Below are 22,309 nucleotides of genomic sequence, written 5' to 3' on the forward strand. Positions count from 1 at the left end.
GTTCGCTGCTCTTTCTTACGGCACACAGAGGCAGCAACAATACAGCGCTACACAGACAGTGGGAGGGGGGGGCGGGAAAGCACACTGACAGTGGGAGGGGGGGGCGGGAAAGCACACGGACAGCAGGAGGGGGGGCGGGGAGGCACACGGACAGCAGGAGGGGGGGCGGGGAGGCACACGGACAGCGGGAGGGGGGGCGGGAACGGCCAGCACTCACCTGGACTTCCTCTGGCGGAGATCGGCCGCACAATGAAACCAATAGAAAAGTAACAAGCACCTACGAGGACAGGGGGGGGCGGGAGAGGAACGGACGGCGGGAGGGGGCGGGAGAGGACACAGGGGGCGGGAGGGGGGCGGGAAAGGACACGAGAGGAACGGACGGCGGGAGGGAGGCGGGAAACGTGGGGACGGCGGGAGGAGGGACACAAGCCAGGACAGCAGCAGGCACGGCCCGGCCGGACCAGACTCGGGGGCGTTCCCAGGCGTCGCGTGACGTCGCCAAAGCCAAAGAATCTCGGGAACGCCCCCGTGTCTGGTCCGGCATTGACGGACAGGCCCCTCGTCCAATGGCTAGGCTCCGTTTATGGAGCTAGCCAATCGGACGGGGGGGCGTCTTCCATAGTGCTTACTATACTCATTAGATTTCTCTGGAGGCGGAGCCTAATCGGCTCCGCTCACCAGCGAAACCTAAAAAGGAATGGAGGAGAGGACAAGCAAGGTGACCGGCAGCGGGAAGGGGCAGGGGGAGTGGGGGGCTGGGGGTAGGGAAGGAGCCGGTAACATCCCATGACGGTTGAAGAGGCACGGGAAAGCAACCACAGGGGCGCGGGAGGGGACAAGCGACAGTGGGAAGAGGGTGATTGGGGTACAGGAAGGTGCTGGATTCTAAGCATTAAAACGTCGGTGGGAGAGATGGGGCTTGCAGCCATGGGGGCGTAGGAGATACCAAGAACCAGTGGGAGCAGAGTGACTGGAGGACGAAACAAGAAAAAAATGCAGTGGGGAGAGCAATTTCAAACACATGCAAGCGCTATGGCTGAAGCAGCAGGCGGGGGAGGGAATGGGAGGAGGGAAGAACAAATAGTATCTCAATCACGTCAGGAGCAGCGGACGGTCACGGATTAAGTTGAATAAATCAGTGCTTGGTCCCTGCTGCATCGGAAGTGACGTTTCAGCTGCACTTATCAATGAAGGTGGCTGCAAAGAAGAGTGACGCAGAAGCAGACAAACATGGTTAAAGTGAATCGCATTGGCTTCGAAGCGCCTCTGTAGCCGTTGTGAACGGGTAGCATGCCGGAGGGAAGCCGGATGGGGGCGGGAGAGCCTGGTGGGGGGGCGGGAATGCGAGCGAGGGGAGGAGAAGTGTGGCAGACGGATTAGGGAGATTCCCGGAGGGAAGCCGGATGGGGGCGGGAGAGCCTGGTGGGGGGGGCGGGAATGCGAGCGAGGGGAGGAGAAGTGTGGCAGGCGGATTAGGGAGATGCGCGTGCTTGTGTGGTCACGTGACCCGCTTTTGTGGTCACGTGACTCACATGCACTGTGAAGAAACCGCAGTGGTTTGACGAGTCGATCGAGCACTTGAATTTTCGCCTATTACATTCGCAAGCGAATGATAATAGGATAAACCTAAAAAAGGGAAAAATGCGGAGTTAGCCTTTTTTTTAAAGTGTTATGTCAAGTACAACAAAGATATAGAATTCCAATATTTCTAACAAGTAGTGTTTTTATCGTACAGGCTCATTTTCAGCCTCCTGGAACAATCTCTTCGAACATTTGATGGCACGGACCCAAAAGCTAAGATCTTTATATAACATTTAACATGTTGTTGGGACTGAGGATTTCATTCCAGTAACCGTCAGGATCCTGTAGAAAAGCAAGTCCTTCCATTTTACCATCATCTGGTTGCTTAACAGATGTTACTCCCAGACCTTCAAATCTTTTACAAGCTGTGTAGACATCTTGAAATGCAATGCCAATGTGGCCAAATCCTCGAGGTTCAGAGCTTCCGTTATGATAACTCTTCTCTTCACTTCCCCAATTATGAGTCAGTTCTATTGTGGCCTTCCTGAAAAATGTCCATGCTGTTCGTTCTTTTGTATCGCTGGGGATATCCTTTTTGTGCCCATAACCCATGAAATAAAGTGAAACTTTCATAGATGAAAAATCACATTTCTGCAAGAGTGTCATTCCAAAAACTTTGGTGTAAAATTCTAATGACTTCTTAGGATCTTTTATCCTAAGCATAGTTTGCTCCATCAAGTAATCCTTAGTGCTGGGGTCCCAGTCGGTGCATGCGCCGGCCATGTCCTCTTTGGACAGGCCATGCAATTCCGGCGCCAGGACTTCGGACATTATGCTGCTGTGGCGGCGGGTTTCGAACAAAAGAGAGGAGACCTGACCCTGGGACTGAACTAAGCGATACCAAAGGGGATGATGGACAGAGCGTTTGAGCAAATCAAACACTCACCCCCAGTCAAGTGATCTGGGTTTAATCCATCAACATTCTTTAGCTCACTCCACCACCCCAGTTCAGATATGGCCATATGCAAATCAGTCTGACCCTGTGCCTCATGGAAAGAGTCCAGCTCGAACTGCCAAGCTATGTCTTCCCTGGACCGGAAGCTAGCATCCTGGGACCGGTTTCGGGTTCATACCCTTCATCAGCCAGGCTATCTTGAATCCAGTGGCAAAGCGAGCAAGGGACCCACGTCTGGGCATACCCTGCCAACTTAGGGAGAACAAAGCGATACCAAAGGGGATGATGGACGGAGCGTTTGAGCAAATCAAACACTCACCCCCATTTAAGTGATCTGGGTTTAATCCATCATCATTCTTTAGCTCACTCCACATCCCCAGTTCAGACATGGCCATATGCAAATCAGTCTGACCCAGTGCCTCATGGGAACAGTCCAGCCCGAACTGCCAAGCCATGTCTTCCCTGGACCAGAAACAAGCATCCTGGGACCGGTTTTGGGTTCATAACCCTCATCAGCCAGGTTATCTTGAATCCAGTGGCAAAGTGGGACTGAACTAGGCAGAGAGGCGGGAGATAGGTCCCTTACATTCTAATTTTCAACAAGTATTTCATGGAGCCAAGGTTTAAGATTGCTATGAGTGACATTTTCATAATGTTAGAGTAATTATGAGTGACATTTGAACGACTATGGGTGGCACTTTCTCGCCAGCAGAATTAAGCAATACAGAGGGGGAACGACCGCCCTGAAATGCATTACCCCTGAGGAATGGTACTTGACAGGAATCGTTGACTAGGAAGACAGATCAGTATTTCTATCCTGTGACACTGTATGTCTGCGTCAATATTTCATCTTTCTTGCAAATCAACATTCTGTGCACTTTATTGCTGTTAGATAACTTGTAGGTACTGAGTTACTGCTTATCGTTTAAAGGCAGAGCCAAATCCCATCTAAGTGGACCTGTTTCTTCTCAAATTCCATTCCTTTCTGATGAATTCATTCTATAGATTATCCATTCTCCTCGCCTCATTTATGATTATTGTTGCAGATATTATTGTCGTTCACCCATAAACAAATCATACTGGGTGTACTGCACTTATATTATATACTAGTGCGAACAGTTGGAGTCCCTAGTTTGACATTAAATAATTACCATGTAAAACTATTATTTTTTACCTTTATCATTCCTACATTTTGTAAAATTATGTTGCTTTCTTTTATTGTTATTTATTACTACTACTGGTTTTTGGAAAAGAAAATGCCACCTTTTACTTGACCTCCAGTGCTTGGGGCAAGGGGTACTAAACTGAAATAGGCACCGTGTAATATGGCTAAGTAGGCTCAAGTCCCTGCTGCAAGGATTGGTGTGAAATCTGCAAGGCCCATGAATGGATGTTGTCTCCGTTCTTCATTTTTATTTGATGTTGATTGTGTGGGGTGGTGTGCTGTTATTTATAGTGCTGCGAAGCTCCAGTGATGATGACACCTCGAGCACTGTAGAAAAACAAACTTTATTATTACTAATACCACAAATCTGTGTCATTTTATGTCAATTGGGCTTCAAGGCATGAGTTAAATTTCTTCATTTGTGGATGTTGTCCCTGTTTTTACATATTTCTTACAAGCATGAGCTATGATTACTGTGTGTAAAACGAGGTTTGTACAAAGTATTGTTCCAGGTACACAGGTTGAACATTGTCACATAGAAACTGTGCTCCTAAAGGGCTACAGTTCTTGTAAAAAATAAAATCCTTCTTTTTGAATATGATGTAAAGTGGAATGTCTGCTTGGCAATTTATACAAATCATTCCATGGCATGTTTCTGCCTCTGCAGAGTGCCTTTGACCAGGGAGTGTGGAAGTTGTTGACAACGATAGCAGGCTTCATGTGCAGTTTGTCCGTGAGCAGAGGTCCACCAGGGGCTTACTATGGCATGCATTGCTCTGCACCGTGGCTAAAAAAACGATTCCTCCTCCCGGGACGTCTGGCGTTTCCGAGACCCCTGGCTTGATCTATGCTGGCGAAACTTTCTTCAAACCTACGATCAACAAAAACACCATCCAGGTGATGGAGGCCTTGATAATTTTAGATAGAGGTCACCCTACCTGCCGACGCAGGGGATATATTTTTCTGTTCTCCACCTGTGGCTGTGAGGAAGGAACCTTGCGCATTCGTTGAAAAAAGACCTACAAGGATTGCATTATTGAGCTTTACTGTGAAGCATCAATTGCTGGGGCACTTATACATCCCCTGTTCTCAGAAAAACCCACTGCGCTTGGCGCCCTTTACATTACGGGTGTATTGTCCCACACCTTACTGTACATCTCCGCCCTGATGAAGGTGTAGCCTCGGCTGGGGCAACACAGCGAAATGCGCGTTGGCGTTGTTCGTGTGGGGGCAGCTGGATTGTTTCTACCTCTACCCCCTTGATGATCTGTTTCCATTCTGTCATCTAATCATCTTGTGGCTGCTATATACATTTTGGATATCATGTGTGACGTGACTAGTTTGATTGATGTATGAGTTATGTTGAAATTTGGAATGTATGATGTTATGATTGTGATGTATGAATTTGGCGTCTGGGACTTGATTTATTGATTTATGTATTTTTTAAACTATGGCATGGTCTGATATTTATCATGTTTGTTTATGAATTGATGAAACTTTTCCTATAATAAAATTAATATATATTTTGTATTACTTGATGTGATCATTTGATTCAGCCCTTGTTTGCTCCTGTGTTAATGGATCAGTAGAAGGACCTTTTATTAGGGCCTTGTCTGAAAGTATTGGGCAGGTATTCCTCTGTTTTTGATGCATTGCTCTGCAGCCACAAGGAGGAACTGCAAGTTCTTTAGCCATGGATGAAATGCTGCTGAGGGCAGATCACCTTATAGATGCTCCACTGAATGGAGTCTAGCCTTCGTGCCATAAGCAATTTCTATACTGAACTTAGAAACACTTACTTCTTTCGAGGGTGGCAATGATTCCTCACGCCACTTGGTTCTGGCTCAGCCGGGACCTGAGCACACACACACATGTCTCAGGCATGGCCAGTGTGGTCGGGTCCAGTTGCGTGATACCGCATGCGTGCACTGCAGCTACGAACTCTTTCCCATAGTGCCAGCTGCAGCAGTGCGTCAGTGTGCCAGCAGGTACATGAGCCGCCGGTTGGGTCGGGTCCATCGCTGGGAACCGGCCACGTGGTGCAAGGGGCCATATATGCTGCCATTGCCCCAGCAGCCCTTAGTGCAGGCAGCAGCCCATGAAAGCTTTGCGAAATGCCGCCCGTTCAAGGTGCATGCCTCAAACAATACGTCATGGTAGCCTTTGGGCTGGGCAGGCACGGACTTTGACATCCTGAAGTCAGTGAACCCTAATGCTGAGCGCATCTCCTAAGAGTTACATTGTACAACTGTGCAGCTCTTGCAGCTGCGCCAGAGCCCACAAGCCTACCTGGAACAGCGTGCACTGCATGCTGCCACTTAGGTTTGTATAACTGTACATTATTATATAGCAACACTCCGGCTTAACAGTTGAGGGGGCACTATAATGCGTGACTTTGCTTTTCAGTGGGGTGAAGCGGATCACCACACTGAAATGCATTAGTCTAACGCCTGATGCGTGGTACTTGGCAGAGCTGGTTTCGCAAATCATGCTTGTCTTTTACATGGACGGTTGGCAATGTGGGTCAGTGTGCATTCATTGACTTCCGTTCACCACTAATATGAAGCATGGCCAGTTTAAAATTATCTTGCAGTCCAGTAAGATTAGGGTTTATAAATGGTAAGATGTTTTTGAACTTGAAGAGTGTGATTATAATATGTGGTGGAGCTTTCGTGATTAGGCAGGGGAAGTGATCTACAGGTCTGATTTTGCTATGGATGGAGACCCTAGGGCGTTGTGCTTGCAAGGTTATTGTGCAAGTCGGTAAAGTGACTACTGGCACGATTTAGTACCTCTGCATCCTTGTTAGCTTAATGCATCCCATCCCTTGTAAAGAAAGGGGTGAGGGTTGCTGGAATTTATATGGCGCAGTCACATGTATCGTGATACCAAGGCAGGCACCTTTGGTTGTATGCACATCCAATTAATAAGAACAGCATGCATCTGTACGCACTTCATGAAAACGTCATGCAGGTGGCCTACAGATGACGATACAAGTTTCATGATTCAAGTACCTCTCTGCCCCTGTTTTAACAAGCATCTGCAATGCAATCGGTCTCAAATTTACACAAGTTTTGAGCTATTGGCATTGTAAATGGCAATGCCTTTTATTTGTGTTTTGATTTTTTAAAACATAAATAAAAGGCATTGTCAATTATAATGCCAATAGCTTCTACTCTCTCAAATTTGAGACCTATTGCATTCCAAATGCTTGAAGGCATCACTGAGTTGCCCCCTTCTGTCTTCCATGGCCCCTGAAGAGCTCCCTGTTTGCTACGAGTTGAATAAACAAGCCAGTGGTCACTCCTGCAGTAAGATAAACTCATTAAAGAAAATAGTGCTTACAGACTAAAAAAGACGTACTTTGTAACAACCGAAGTAAAAGTGCCAGTCCTCATGGGAGGTTACAAATGAAGACAAGGCGGGACTAAGGAGGAACTAACAAGCCTAATAACGAATCAGAAGCCATGATTTACGAAGGACAATGACACAAGCCAATGACAAATATCAGGAGAGACTGGGCAGGGCTTCAAGTACATACTCCAATACAGCATGGCTCGCAGAGCAGCGCATGCGCTGCCCAGGCTCAACCTAAAAAGGCACGGAATACCCAGCCGCTCAGCTGTGCTCCTCTGTAGTGCTTCTAAAGTACTAAACTGAATAAGTACTGTTTTGTGGTGCAAGATTAACACCCTTTTCAATGTATCAACCACCTTAATCAGGGTTAACTTTCTTGGCTTTGCTGCTGTTTGTATGAAATGAACAGCAAACCCTTTTGATTCCCCTCCATGAACACTTTCTATCAGTACCATTGGATTATGAGAGTGCTATCTATGAAATTGTGCCATTTTGAAATTTGCAACCAGCCAGATTCTTTGTCAATAGTGATAATGTCCTGGTGGACAAGAGGCTGTGTCTAGCCATGACCTGAATGCTGGCAGAACTAAAGTACAACCGCACATTACTCTTGAGACTTTCAAATAGATCAGCTTCTTACTCTTAAAAAAATTAATATCATCCTGGCACGGAACCTGGTGCCTTTTTGTTTCTTATTAAGGATTGGAATGCAGCTCAAGAAATATCTAATGCTTTGTTTTATGTTTGTATATTCTGTTCAGGGCTCATATTTACTGTTTGTCTTTTGTGATTTAAGTTAATTAACAGACTACTGCAATTGGTAAGTGGATCTGATACCACAAACGCCTGCATTTTCCAGTTTGAAAAAAATGTATTTAAGGCAATTAAACAGTAGTGTTGGACCCAAAAATGTTCCTGTCGTATGATGCTCAAAAGAACTACCCAACCAAATTTAATAATGTATAGAAATATCACACACTGTTATCCGCAACTTCCCACTTCATTCTAAAGTTTCACATTTATGTTGTTTTTATTTTTTATTATGAAGCATGCTAAATGGCTCATCCCATATGGTTAAAGACAACAAAAACATTTATTTGGACCTTTAAAAAATATATTAGTTGTCAGTACTAATCCTACATTTCTAGCTAGCCGTTTTTTCACAGTAACATGCATAGAAGTTAAGCTGTACTTTAAAGGTTATTTTGATGGTGATGTTAACAAAGTACATAGGGCCCGTTTCACAGAACTAACTTAAGACAAAATCCTAAACGTACTACTTTTGATATTCACAGAAGTTAGGATTTTGTCTTAAGTTTGTCTTAAGACAGACTTAAGACAGACTTAAGACAAAATCCTAACTTAAGTCTGTCTTAAGTCTTTCTTAAGACAAAATCCTAACTTCTGTGAATACCAAAAGTAGTAAGTTTAGGATTTTGTCTTAAGTTAGTTCTGTGAATCGGGCCCATAGACATACATTATTAAAGCATTTTGTAGGATGATAGTCTCTGTAGTGGTCCCCCAGCCTGTGCTGAAAAATCAAGAAACACGATTAGAGTTCATTAATTTATATTCACAAGTTGCCTCCTGGGCTTAAGTACTTTGTGTGTTATTAAAAGAAAGCAGTCCTTTCTTGATAGTCCACCTTTCATCAAAGGAGTAAGATATTGGTAGTATTGTAAACAAGTAGTAAGTGTGTGAAATGAGTCCAATGCACAGCAAACAGTTTTCTCTTAAGCCACACAATTGTTTTGGATACACATGTATTGAGTGCAAGGAAAAAGATGCTGCTTCATAGCCCTACAAGTCTCATTTATCTCCTGGGGCACGACATTCCTGTCCCTGATGACATTATGCTGGACTGCGGGCAGCCAGGAGGACCTGTAACTCCTCCCTCCTCTACACCTCCTGGCTCACCCCAAACATCAGTTTACTACTAGGATCTACCAAAGAACCCTACAAAATTCTCCCTGATGTTATCTCCTTTGTCTCATTCAATACTATTTTTTTTCTCCCTGATCCCTTACTACAGGCTCTTACCTCCTCCCTCTCTCCTTTACTCATCGCAGACCTCAACTTACTACTATGATCTCCCAATTAACACTGATGAATTTCTTACCTTCTCTATCCCTCCATTACACTATTCAATCCAACTAACCGATTTCCATGTCCTTCGCTCAAATTAGCTTATACCTTCGAGTACAAATACTAAAGCTAATACTAATACTATGCTCATATTTCCCTATATTAATCCACCACTAATTCTTTTGGGTTCCGGAGTAGCGTGCTACTCGCTAAGAAGTGCTTTGACTCCTTATCAGGGGTAGTAAGTGCTATATTGATACAATTACAATTACAATTGCGAGAGATGGAATCAGATTATAAACTAAAACAGGAGGAGAGAGAATGACAGAAAAGGGAAACAATAGCATAGATAAAAAAAAATCTAAAAGGGTAAAACACATCAATACAGACAAAATATTAAAGTGTGATGGATAGAAAAAGGCAATGAGAAAAAGCAGGAGAGGAAAATTGAGAAATAAAACATTGCAGATTTTATACAATGAACAATTTACAAATCTGTTTTCAAAACGCCACTGGCACTGTAAGTGCATAACAGTGATTCTTTCATTTTATACATACAATAATAAGGCTGCCATCTTACTGACATATCACCAGCCTGCATTATATTTTTGTGCCTGAGCCCAATAAAACCAGCATTAGCAGAACCAATATGGTTTGCCTATGATAGGGTTATTTGTTTATGCTTTTAAGTAATGTTCTGTAGCAGCATGGCTGCAGAGCAGCATGAAAGAAAGTAAAACAAGCATTTGCAATGCAAATTGGTCTCCCATTTGTGAGAGTTGGAGGTATTGGAGATGTAATTGACAATGTCTTTTCCCCTTGTGTTGTGGATTGGTGTGGCATGGATATATGTGGCGTGGAGTGGAATTGTGTGTTGGCTTGGAATTGTTAGATGTGGAATTGTGAGGTGTAAAGTGGATTTCTGTAGTGGAGATAAGTGGAATTGTGTTCAGTTGCAATATGTGTATAGTAATTATGTAGTATTGAGTGTACTGAAATTATGTGGAGTGTAATTGTGCTTTATCGAATGCAGTTATGTGGAATGGCATTTTGTGTTGTGGAGTTGGATGTTGTGCATTTTAATTATTTGGTGTTCTGTTAAATTTTTTGGCATGATGTGGAATTCTGTGGAGTGGTTCGGATGTATGTGGTGTGTTGTGTAATTGTGTTGTTGAGTTGAAATATGTGGTTTGTTGACAAATCATGTGGGGTTGAATGTAAATGTGTAGAGTTAAATTGTGTGGAGTGGAAGTGTGTGGTGTTGAGTGGAAATATGCTGAATGGAATTATTTTGCATGGCATGGAGTGTATTTGTTTAGATTGTGTTACCAAGTTTTAAAATGGTGAAACAATTAGAATAAAAGGTGCCCTTTCGTGGTGCACAAATTTACAAAATCTTATAATATGCAAAGATTTGTCCAAATATCTCAAATAAAACATGCATATTGAATACTCAGTGACATTTGTGTTGGTGAATTTTAGGGAGGGCTTGAACAATGTGTGGTGCTGCTTGGGTTGCTAATGGTGCTAGGGCTCTGCATATCTGTGGCGGAGGGAATGCTCATCTTAACTCCGCCTGGCACATTTGATACAGGAATTCGGATTCCAGGGGTCCAAACAAAGCACCCATAAATGTGTATGTGATTCATGGGATTTTGGATTAATTTACTGATCAGCAGGCAGCAAGTGGGTTGCTTGTGAAACTGTAAACATATTAAATGCCTCAGCATTAGATAGCTATTGAGTGATGTAAGAAAAAAAAGCATGAACATTCATATCACATTAAAGAGTAAAGACACCTCTGCATCATTGCTTCTGGCCGCGCAGAGTAGGGTTACTGTTATATTCCTGACTTTTTTTTCTCTGCATTCTCAATCTGAAATTGCCTTGTGTACCTTTTGAGACATGAGATGGGGGTTGGATCTTGCTGGGGGCAGTTTTGTTTCCTTCATAATGATGCTGACATGTCTCAACGCGAATGTGATTGCTTCGTGTGTTTAGGGCTGGTGTGTTTGGGATGGTCATTCACCACTAGTGACTTAGATCAATACCAAAAACAATAAATTAAAACTTCATTCAGAGGGATTGGAAGACTTGTGATTGTATTATTACTGTACTTCCTGAGAAATTGTCATATTCAAGTGGATTTCTAGTCTTTCTGCCCTTGTTAGTGTGTCTGCTCAGTAGGTTATGTGATCGCTGCTGATATTACTGTGTGACCTGCCAGGTTGAAATCTAGCAGGACCAGCTCAGCCGTGCATCCATCCAGCATGGATAAAATGAGTAGCATTAAATTGTGTAACACTTGTCATAACAGCGCCTACTGCTGCAACCCCCTGACATTACGCTATGCACTACATAAATCTATTTATCATAATCATTATTATAAACCTCCTAGACACAGGTTTGATAGTGGCATGGCCGACTGACCGTTTTATAGTTCTAAAATGAGATAAGTGAGTTGGGTAATGATGACCCCTTGTTAATCACAGCACTATAAACCGTAAATATGTGCACTATAAAAATAACTAGTTTCTTATTTGATAGGAAGACCAACAAGTGCACCTAGCAGGTAATCTGCTTCAGATTCTTCTATTTGCAAAATCAAACAGAGAAGAAATGTGTGGGTTTAATTTGCTTACATGGCTATCCGGCAATAGTGCAGAAAATAGATGGCGAATCAGAAGAGTAACAGAAAGCGCATTCAGGAAGAGTTGGAAGGAAACGGAAGCCTGCCTGACAATAGGCTGAGCCAAGAGCCACATCATCACTACTGTGGACAGATTCTAGCCACAGTGGAGGGCATGCTATGGAGTGGGAGTCCAGTGTGAAAAAAGGTCTTGTTTTCCAAATTCAGTTTCAAGAACAAGGCAAGGGCAGGTCGCTGACTTAAGTCTAGAGGAGCTGAAGACCATCTGCATTATTGTAAAATTACAAAGAGTATAGGGGATGAAGAGGCGCAAAAAGTAACTTTCTGTGGTACTCACTGTTTGCCCTGGAGAATTTTTGTAGAGAAGAGATGACTACAAAGCCCTTTAGGGTGAACTACACAATGCATCTTATTTTTTATTTTTTTATTTTATTTCGTGTTTTCTATAGCGTGAACATGACCCTGCATAGGGTGTCAGAGCGCTTTACAGGTGCAATTTCAACAGTCAGAAACTTACAATACACGACCTTACTGGTTTACAAGATTTACACTTCCGGAAAGTATATAACATATATATTAGTCGGGAGATAGGAAACCATAAAGTCTTTTGAAAATTAAAACCACAATAGAAAGCATATATAAATCCAGAAATGGATAGAGAATTGCTTGCTTGAAATTTAAGCACATGTGACAGGTTAATAAACAGACGATCCACTGTAAACATTTAGGGAAGAAATTTCCTCATATAAAACGATGTTGTCTCCTTTTTGAATGTTGCTATGTCTGTAATTCTTCTGATGTTAGGGGGGAGGGCGTTCCAAATTCTCAGTGCTGCCCCTGAAAACGCTTGGTCATACGTTCTTTTCTTACAGAAACGAGCCGGTTTCAGTAGTAGATCTGATTTGCTCCTGGAGGATCGGGTCCCTCCCGAAAGCGTGAGTTTCTGAGCAAGGTAGACTGGAGAAATGTTGTGTACAGCTTTATGAATGATGCATGCCAGCTTGAAATTAATTTTTGCTTCGAATGGTAGCCAGTTGAGAGCTTTCAAGTGCGGAGAGATATGATCGAATTTTTTGTAACCCGTTATAAGTCTTGTGGCTGCATTAAGGCATGCTTTCAATGGGGCTGTAGAGATCTTCGGTAGCCCTGCCAGGGTAGTGCAACCATATTTGATCCTTGAAATGACCAGTGCCTGAACTGCTGTTTTGAGGTCTGCTTTGTCTTGGAATGGTTTTAGTTTACACAAGTAGCTTAAGTGGAACCTGGCGTTTTTTGCCATTGTGTTGATGTGTGCTGCCATGTTCAAGTTTTTGTCCAGAATGATGCCCAGTGATTTCGTTGAGTTGACGATCTTCGGAGTGCGCTTTAGAGCAGTGATAAGGTTGGACCATTCTGCAATCATACTTTTGCTTTTCTGGGGTGTAATCAGTAAGAATCCAGTTTTCTGAGGATTTAGCTTTAAGTGGTTCTTGGTTAGCCATAGTAGGGTTCTTGTTAGCGCTAAGTTCATTGTCTTTATATCATCGGACGAAGCGACCTTAATGTACAATTGAGTGTCATCAGCAAACATGTGGAAAGCAATGTTAGCTTTATGTAGTATTTCCGTTAGAGGTTCTACGTATAGATTGAAAAGTCCCGGAGATAGCGAAGAGCCTTGTGGAACTCCTATAGTATTATGGGTTGCATTTGAGAGGGTTTGGTTGACGATACATTTTTGCGATCTATTCTCAAGAAAGGAGCTAAACCAGGTTAGAACTGTACCCTCAATTCCCATTCTGTTTTTCAATCGATCACAAATTTTGACATGGTTCACCGTGTCGAACGCTGCCGACAGGTCCAACAAGATTAATAGGCAAGTTTCATTCTGGTCGAGAGCCAGTAACGCGTCATCTACTATGTGCAGAATTGCAGTTTCAGTACTGTGGTTTGGACGGAAACCGGATTGGCAATCGTTTAACAGCTTGAAATCAGAGATGTGTAGACTAAGTTGTTGTTGGACACATTTTTCCAGAATTTTGGCCAACATGGGAATATTAATTACAGGTCTGAAATTGTTCGGATCTGAGGGGTTCTCTGTGGGGTTTTTAAGGAGAGGAATGACTTGCCCTGTTTTTAGGCAAGCCGGTATTTAGCCTTGGGATAAAGATGCATTGATGACCTTAGTCCACGACGAGATTAGCAGGTGGTTTATGGATGACCAGCACTTTGCCTATAAGGGATCGTTGTAGTGATTATTTGGTTTTGTGGTTGACATGATCTTCGAAATGTCTAATTCACTGACCGGTATAAAATCTGACCATCGGGCATTGTTTTTAGGTTTGTCAGATTCTTGTTCATCCTGAACTTCATCCCCCATAGCCTTCTCAATTTCAATGTCTTCAGCTGCTTTTTTGAGTTCCTACTCCAATGTGATAGCTTTGTCTGTAAAGAAGACTGAGAAGTCTTCGCTATTTAAGCTTGTTTTGGACATGACTGTAGCCACTTTGGCAGATTTATTTGATTGATCTTTCTTTAAGTAGATCGAACAATTTCCTAGGTCTATTCACTGCATTATCCAATTCTTTCCTGAATAATTCTTTTTTTGTTTTAATAATGCTTTTGTTATACGCTTTCCTGGATTGTCTCAGTAGGATTAGATGAGGTGAAGATGGGTGTTGTCGCCATTTACGTTCTGATAATCTCAGTGACCTTCTTTTTTCATTAAGGGCACCATTGAACCACAGATTTTTGTCTTTGTCCGAGACCCTTTTCAGTTTTAGCGGGGCTAAGTCCTCAATAATGCTGGACATTGATTTGTTATAGTGCAGGGTTGCTGCATGCTCTTGGGTGGCTGCAAATCTGTTACGCAGCGTGCTGCTATGCTTTCCATAATAATTCCTCTAGTGTCCCTGGTCCATTTTTTGGGTTTGATAGTTTGTGCAGATGATTTAGTTCTTCTGAGTGGAATTTCGAATGTAATTATGTGGTGATCCGACCAATCACAGGGTGTGATTACAATGTTCTCGATTGATTTCTCTTTAGCTACGATCCAATCTAAGGTGGAACCTTTGGTGTGGGTAGGGAGATGACATCCTTGGATTAACAATTGCTCGTCCAGGAAGGTTTTAAACAGGGTGATTTGATTATCATCATGATCCTCCCAATTAATGTTGAAATCTCCTAAGAAAATATAATTCTATTGCAGATTAGAATTAGTAGTAATGATTTCTATCATCTGCAGCCATATTCATGAACATGAATTGCGCTCGCAAATGGCCAGATTCTGAGAATCTGGCCATTTGCGAGTGCGATTTTCGCATTTGGGATTCATCATCCCAAATGCAAAAATCGCTATTACCGAAATCGCATATTTGCGAGGAATTGGATTTAAGGAATCTCTAATAGAGATTCCTTAAATCCAATTCATCACCCATTTTGAAATTGCGAATTCGCAATATTTGGTCGCAATTTACCACGAAATCTGACTTCGTGGTAAATTGCGAAAAAAGAGTAAAAAGCACTTTAGTGCATTTTTTTCTTTTGCATGTTACACACACACATGTCCTCTGGACATGTGTGTGCGCAACACCTGTTCAAATGTGCATTTGAGGGGTGCAACAGGGTGTCCTTTGGACACCCCTGGCACCCTTCAAATCGCAATCTTATTTGCGATTAGCAAATTGCTAATCGCAAATAAGGAATACTCCCCATTCATTCCTATGGGCCTTTTGGCCCATAGGAATGAATGGGGAGTTTTTCCTTATCTGCGATTAGCAATTTGCTAATCGCAAATAAGGAATCAGTAGGAATCGCAATAATTTTTGCTAATCCTACATGAATCCCGTTTTGCGAGTCCTTAATAGCGAATCGCTATAATTCGCTATTAGGGCCTCGCAAAACGGGAGATTGATGAATATGGCTGCTGGTCAATGAATTTGGTCTTAGTGCCCGGGGGTGATAGAGTTCATGGAGTTTACAATTCTGGTTGTCTGAAGATCTGAAGGACATGCCTAGATATTCACAAGACTCTAAGGGGTCAGCCTGTATTTTTGTTATGGATATGTCAGATCTATATATACAAGCGATTCCTCCACCCTTTCTGATATTTCTATCCTGCCTCAGAATCTGGTAGTTCGGCGGGACTAATAGGTCTAAGCAAGGCGACGAGGAGTCAGAAAGCCAAGTTTCAGTTAGAATGGCTATGTCAATTTCAAGGTTAAGTATGAGATCAGCTATGTCAGCCGCGGGTTTATTTGCTGATCGACAGTTTAGAAGTATGCACTGAAAATTTCTTAACGGAACACACATTTTCCAACAACTCCACACTATATCTTGGAGAAACAAGCCATCATGTGCGTTAATACTTACCGCTCGGTAACAACGTACAATTTCAGTTCTCCAGAAGCCGTCTATACTCGCAAGCAAGCGAGGCACAGAGCTTCCTCAGTCTAAATCTCTCCAGTAACATTTCTATTAATCTTTTGTGCTTCCGGTGACCGTTATCTCAGGTCTAAACATAAGAGCACTGTTAGAATTGGGGGTCTATGGTTGGCAGAGTAATGCGCCTTTGTCCAAGTAGGCACCCTTGCTTCTAGTCAGGGTAAGGGGGATACACACCTACCCCCTTACCCACTTACTGGTAGCTTGGCATGAGCAAATTGGCTTAACCCAAAGGCAATGTGTAAAGTATTTGTACCCAAACTCACAGTAACACAGTGAAAACACCAGAAATGGACACCACACCTGTTTAGAAAAATAAAGTTACTTTATCTAAACCAAACAAGACCAAAACAACAAAAATCCAACTTATGTGTATTAAAATAAGGCTTTAAAACAATGATCTCAAAAAACTTGCAGAAAACAAATAGCTACACCTGGGTCTATTATGACATTGTGACAGGCAATAATTCAAAGAATGGGGCCAAATGTGAGACACGGCATGGAGTCACATGGACCCCCAAGCAGCAGTACCTTAGAACAAAATCTTTGGATGATGCACGGTGTCATGGAGGTGAGGCATTGGTGCCGAGGTTGAGGTCCGTTCCCTGGTTGCCATGGCTAAGGCGAGGGGTCATGTCGAAAAGGAGGTGATGTGCCAAGTCCAGGACAGGGGAAGTCAGTTCAGTCGGCGGTGAGGCTTCAGTTCTAGTGAAGCGATGCAAAGTCAAAGACTCGTGAACTCACCCTTGTCGGTTACTAGCTCAGCGATAATGGGACTCAGGTGCTGATGGTGACGACGTCGGTGTGAGCACCTGAAAGACCGATAACTGCTGGCGTCGAAGGGCATCGGAGATGCAGTGTAGACAAGGTGGTGCATCGTGCAGTTCATGGGTGGGGCCCCGGACCTCGCTGCTCGTCGTGGTGGTGAAGATGGCATCAGAGTTAATTTTCTTTGTGTTGCAGGACCAACCACACAATTCTCAGTGCCCAGGAACTGAAATTGGTGCTTTTTTAAATGCAGGAGTCCACACAGTAGTTGAGGTGCTGGTCAGTCAGTTGCAGGTGAAGTCTTGGTGTTCCTGAAACTTCAGAACAGGACACTAGCACACACAAGTCCAGTTTTTGTCCTTGCCTTGGCAGAAGCAACAACTGCAGGTCAACCCAGCAAAGCAAACAGCAAAGCGGCAGTACTCCTCCTCACAGTGCTCCAGCTCTTCTTCTAGGCAAAGGTTCCTCCTGAATACAGAAGTGATCTAATTCTCTGGCGTTAAAGGTTCTCTGCTTATACTCCATTTTGTCTTTGGGACAAGGGTCTCTGAGCCCAGTCTAATCAGTTCTGTCTTCTCTGGTGCAGCAGGGCCACAGGAGTTGAAGACAGCATTGTGTAATGGAGACACAGCCTATTCAGGTGCAAGGGAAACTCTTCCCACCACTCTAAAGCCAGCCAAGGTCTATTCAGTCCAGCAATGCATCTCCCAGGAAAGGCAGGACATATATCAACACCCCCCCCCCTGGTGGCTGTCTACAGTGAATGCACATCCCTAGCCCCTGTCACTCCACAACCAGACAGTCAATGCACAAACCAGTAGAGGCATACAGAATGGTTAAACAAGAAAATGCCTACTTTCTAAAAGTTCAAAAACTGGGTTGGCAAAGTGAGCTAAAGAAAGATGATGGATTCAACTCAGATCTGTGACTAGGGTGAGTGCCTGAAAGGATTCAGCGCTTCGTCCATCATCTTTTAGTGTTTTCGTTACTTTCTAAAAATGGCATTTTTAAACACATAATTTAAAAACCATCTTAACTAAAAAGATGTGTTATTAAATTCTAAGTTCAGAGAATCTTAACTCCATTTTTAAATCTTTTCCCAATGGAAAGTTATGCTTCTAAGATGGTATAAAGCAACTCCCATTTTAGCCTATGTGACAGATAGCCTTTCAAAAGTGAAAAACGAAATTGGCAGTATTTCACTATCAGGACATGTAAAACACACCAGTATTTTATTTGCAGAGTTTTATGTAGCACTGGCGAGACCCGGAGGTATCAGAGCGCTTTACATGAGGATTAGTGAATTACAAGTTACATGAGCTGAGTATAACATAAGAGAAAAAACAGTGATTAAACAATAACCTGAGGAGTGTTTTTTGACCTGACCTGCGAGGAGGAGAGCGCAGGCTGTGCTAAAGAGGAGGAGGGCTGCCTGTCGCCACGAACATCAAGTGTATTGCCGCCTACACCTGGGCTCTGGACTACAGCTCCCAGGGTGCAACACTGCACTCACACCTGTACCAGCTCAGGGGGAGGCGCTGACATCACGCCTAAAAGCGCTGCCTCTGCCCCTGTCCTGCGGGAGTGTTTTTTGACCTGACCTGCAAGGAGGAGAGCGCAGGCTGTGCTAAAGAGGAGGAGGGCTGCCTGTCGCCACGAACATCAAGCGTATTGCCGCCTACACCCGGGTTCTGGACTACAGCCCCCAGGGTGCAACACTGCACTCACAGCTGTACCAACTCAGGGGGAGGCGCTGACATTGCGCCTAAAAGCGCTGCTTCTGCCCCTGTCCTGTGGGAGTGTTTTTTGACCTGACCTGCAAGGAGGAGAGCGCAGGCTGTGCTAAAGAGTAGGAATGAATGAATGAATGAAGTGGAATTTATTCATGCGCAACTTAGCCCAATGGGCGTCAAGGCGCCTAACTCAAAAACTAGCTGAAGGCAACAGATAACAGGAGCTTACTGATAGGCCTTAATGAAACACCAGGTTTTAAGAGCTTTCCTAAAGAGATCCAATGAGGGCTGTGATTTGATCTCCAGGGGAAGTGTGTTCCATAATTGGGGTGCCAAGATGGAAAAAGCCTTATTCCCCCATCTAACCTTCCTAGAGCGCGGGACTACAAGTTGGTTTAGCTCAAGAGAGCGTAAACATCTACTCGGAACATACCGAGTAAGCAGAGATCCAAGAGCATCGGCAGGGCCAGCCATGAGGGCACTGTAAGTGAGGCAGAGGAGTTTAAAAGATACTCTGGAGGTGATAAGGAGCCAATGAAGACTCTTCCTCGCCATGGTCGCAGAAGACAGCCAAGGCAGGGCCAGAACAAATCGCGCCGCCGCATTCTGCACCACCTGTAGGCGCTGCAAAAGGCCCTTGTTGGCCCCGGCATAAAGTGAGTTACAATAATCGAGCCTTGAACCAACAAGGGCAATCACAACCTGCTTACGTGCCTGTGGGGAAAGATAGTGAAGGATTCTTTTAAGAGTCCTGATGACACCCCAACATGTGGCCACAGTCCTGTTAACCTGAAGTTCCATGGAGAGCCGGGTGTCGAAGATGACGCCTAGATTCCTGGCAGATTGTGTGGGAGTGGGGCAGGTGCCTAAGGATGGAGGCCACCACTCACCTGACCACATGCCCTGGTCTTTGCCAAAGACCAGGACCTCTGTTTTGTCACCGTTTAACTTTAGGGAGTTGAGGATCATCCAGTCTGCAACAAGTTGCATGCAGGACCTAAAGTTGGACGCGGTGACACTCACAGAGTGGGTCAGGGACACCATAATCTGCGTGTCGTCGGCGTACGACACTACCTCCATCCCCTGAGATCTTACTAGTCTTGCAAGGGGGGCCACGTAGATATTAAACAGGGTCGGACTCAATGCTGACCCCTGTGGCACCCCACATTGCAAAGACTTAGCAGGGGAGAGGAAATCTCCAAGCATCACACGCTGCTCTCTCTGCTGTAAGAAAGAGTTCAGGAGACTAAGGGCCGGTCCTGTTACCCCTGCCTCCCTTAACCTAGATGTTAAAGTAAAGGGAGACAGGGTGTCGAAAGCTGCTGTAAGGTCCAGCAGTACTAGCACAGTGGTTTGGCCCAGATCTACTTTCCGGCGGATGTTATCTGCGACCTTAATCAGAGCAGACTCCGTGCTGTGAAGCTTTCTAAAGCCATGTTGGGACCCATCCAAGAACCCCGAGGCCTCCAGGAAGTTGGAAAGATGACAGTTCAGGTGGGCTTCCAACATCTTAGCAGGGGCCGGCAGAAGAGATATTGGTCTGAAGTTCTTCAGGAGCCCAGGGTCCAGGGTAGGCTTTTTAAGAAGAGGTTTTACAATCGCCTTCTTCCATACCATAGGGAAAGTACCTTGCTCCATGGCTCCATTCATTATTTCCAACATAGGAGGAAGAATGATGTCTCTACAGTCCTTTAGTACTTTCAAAGGAGCAGGGTCCAAAGGAGAGGTTGATTTTGTTCTATCTAAAAGCCGGTTGAGTCCATCCATGGAGAGCGCAGGGAAGTGTTTAGGACTTGGGGGGAATCAGCATCCCAAGATTCCAAGTGCTTAACTCGAGAGGAGTCCTCTTCACTCAGGGAATTCCTCTGAGATTGTAAAGCCAGATAGATGTCATCTATTTTTTTATAGAAGAAATCTGAAATGTTATTACATAGCTCCTGTGAGACTACCACGGGGTCAGGTGCCTGAAGAGAGCAGAGGTAGTCCACGATCTTAAAGAGCTCTTTAGATGATGTAAGAGAACTGGTCAGGTTGGTGAAGTAATCCTGTTTCTCCTTGATAACTCTGCTTTTATATTCCCGTAACAGGCACCTGTAGGCTTCCCGGTCCATCGGATCCCAAGATTTGCGCCAACCTCTCTCCTTCCTTCTACATTTTTGTCTGAGAAGCCGCAATGTTTCTGTGAACCAGGGGGCTGTAGGTTTTTGTCGCGCCACATATTTGAGTGAGGTGGGGGCTAACTCATCCACTGCTTTAGTGATAGAGTTGGCAAGTTCTTGTGCCGCCTCATCCACCGCCCACTGAGATGAGACGTTAGAGTTTTGAATAAAAGGGGCCAGAGCCTCATTGGTGATATTTCTGAAGCTTCTTTTGAGACATTTCTTGATGGTAACCGAGTTGCCCTCGGTACGGGGAATGTTTAAGTACAGCGGTACTGCTAAATGATCAGACCACACTATCAACAAAGGAGCACCGACTGTTAGCCTAGAATCATTGGAAAATACCCCATCAAGGGTATGGCCAGCCTTGTGAGTCGGGTAAAGTATCCTTTGGACAAAGTCACAAGCCTCCAAGGCGCTAACCAAGGAGGAAGTATCCTTAGCAGCCAGATCATCTAAATGAAAGTTCAAGTCCCCAAGAATAGTAAAAAAAGGTCTCCCAAAGTAAGGTTCCAGAATTCTAAAAAGCTCAGGACAAAAATTGGTTCTAGGTCCTGGAGGTCTATAAACAAGAATTCCAGTAAAGGAAATCGAGGGGGCACACACAATACAAAAATATAGAGCCTCAAAGGGATCCGAAAGGACCGATATAGGTTTTACAGTACAGGAGAGTGTGGTATTAAAGAGGATTGCCAATCCACCTCCTCTACGATGCACTCTATCCAACCTATGAAGTGCATATCCTTCAGGTATAGCCAAAAGGAGATCATGACCAGAGGATTCAGAGGCCCATGTCTCGGTCACAAAGACCCAATCGGGTTGCCTCATATTTACAAAGTCGTGAAAATCTATGTTGTGTTCAATAAGGGATCGCGCGTTGAGCAGGAAGCCCTGTCTAGGTGGAGAAGTCAGCCGACCATGGAGGGGGGGAGCAGGTTTCCTAAGAGCCTGTATGGTAGATTCAAAAGAAGTATTACACGAAAGACATACCTGCGCCTGACGCAGGGCCTCAGGAGGGAGCCGATGATGACACAAGAGCACTGGGGGTCTAAGAGACAATACGTCGCATAGTGAATATCCCCGGATTGAAGAAATGGACCTGTCAGGAGTCCCAGGGTCCAGCCCATCCTGCAGCGTGTCCTCAGCGCGTCCTTCTGACGACTAGAGCGTGTAGACTACCTGATGGAGCCGAAAGGCGGCAGCGTCTACTTGTAAGATGGCGCTACTACAAAGGATTAACGCCGGGAAGCGGACCCGCCCAACAGCGGTGGTTTTCCATAAAGTTACAGTGCAGGTAAGGGCCAGGCGTAATTAAGAACAGGGAAAATAAAATAAAATGCAAAATAAATAGTAAAACGAGGTGCGATTAAAATTAGCAGCAGCTCATGTCCCGAACCGCAGGGCTGCCTGTCGCCACGGACATCAAGCGTATTGCCGCCTACACCCGGGCTCTGGACTACAGCCCGCAGGGTGCAACACTGTACTCACACCTGTACC

General features: G+C 44.4%; 1 pseudogene; it reads right to left on the reverse strand.

Annotated features, from left to right (window-relative positions):
* Positions 1-1,803: 1,803 nt before the first annotated feature.
* Positions 1,804-2,352, reverse strand: LOC147668992 (lactoylglutathione lyase pseudogene; annotated as a pseudogene).
* Positions 2,353-22,309: the final 19,957 nt, after the last annotated feature.

This window comes from Lissotriton vulgaris, unplaced genomic scaffold (assembly GCF_964263255.1).
Source record: "Lissotriton vulgaris unplaced genomic scaffold, aLisVul1.2 SCAFFOLD_3816, whole genome shotgun sequence".
NCBI lineage: Eukaryota > Metazoa > Chordata > Amphibia > Caudata > Salamandridae > Lissotriton > Lissotriton vulgaris.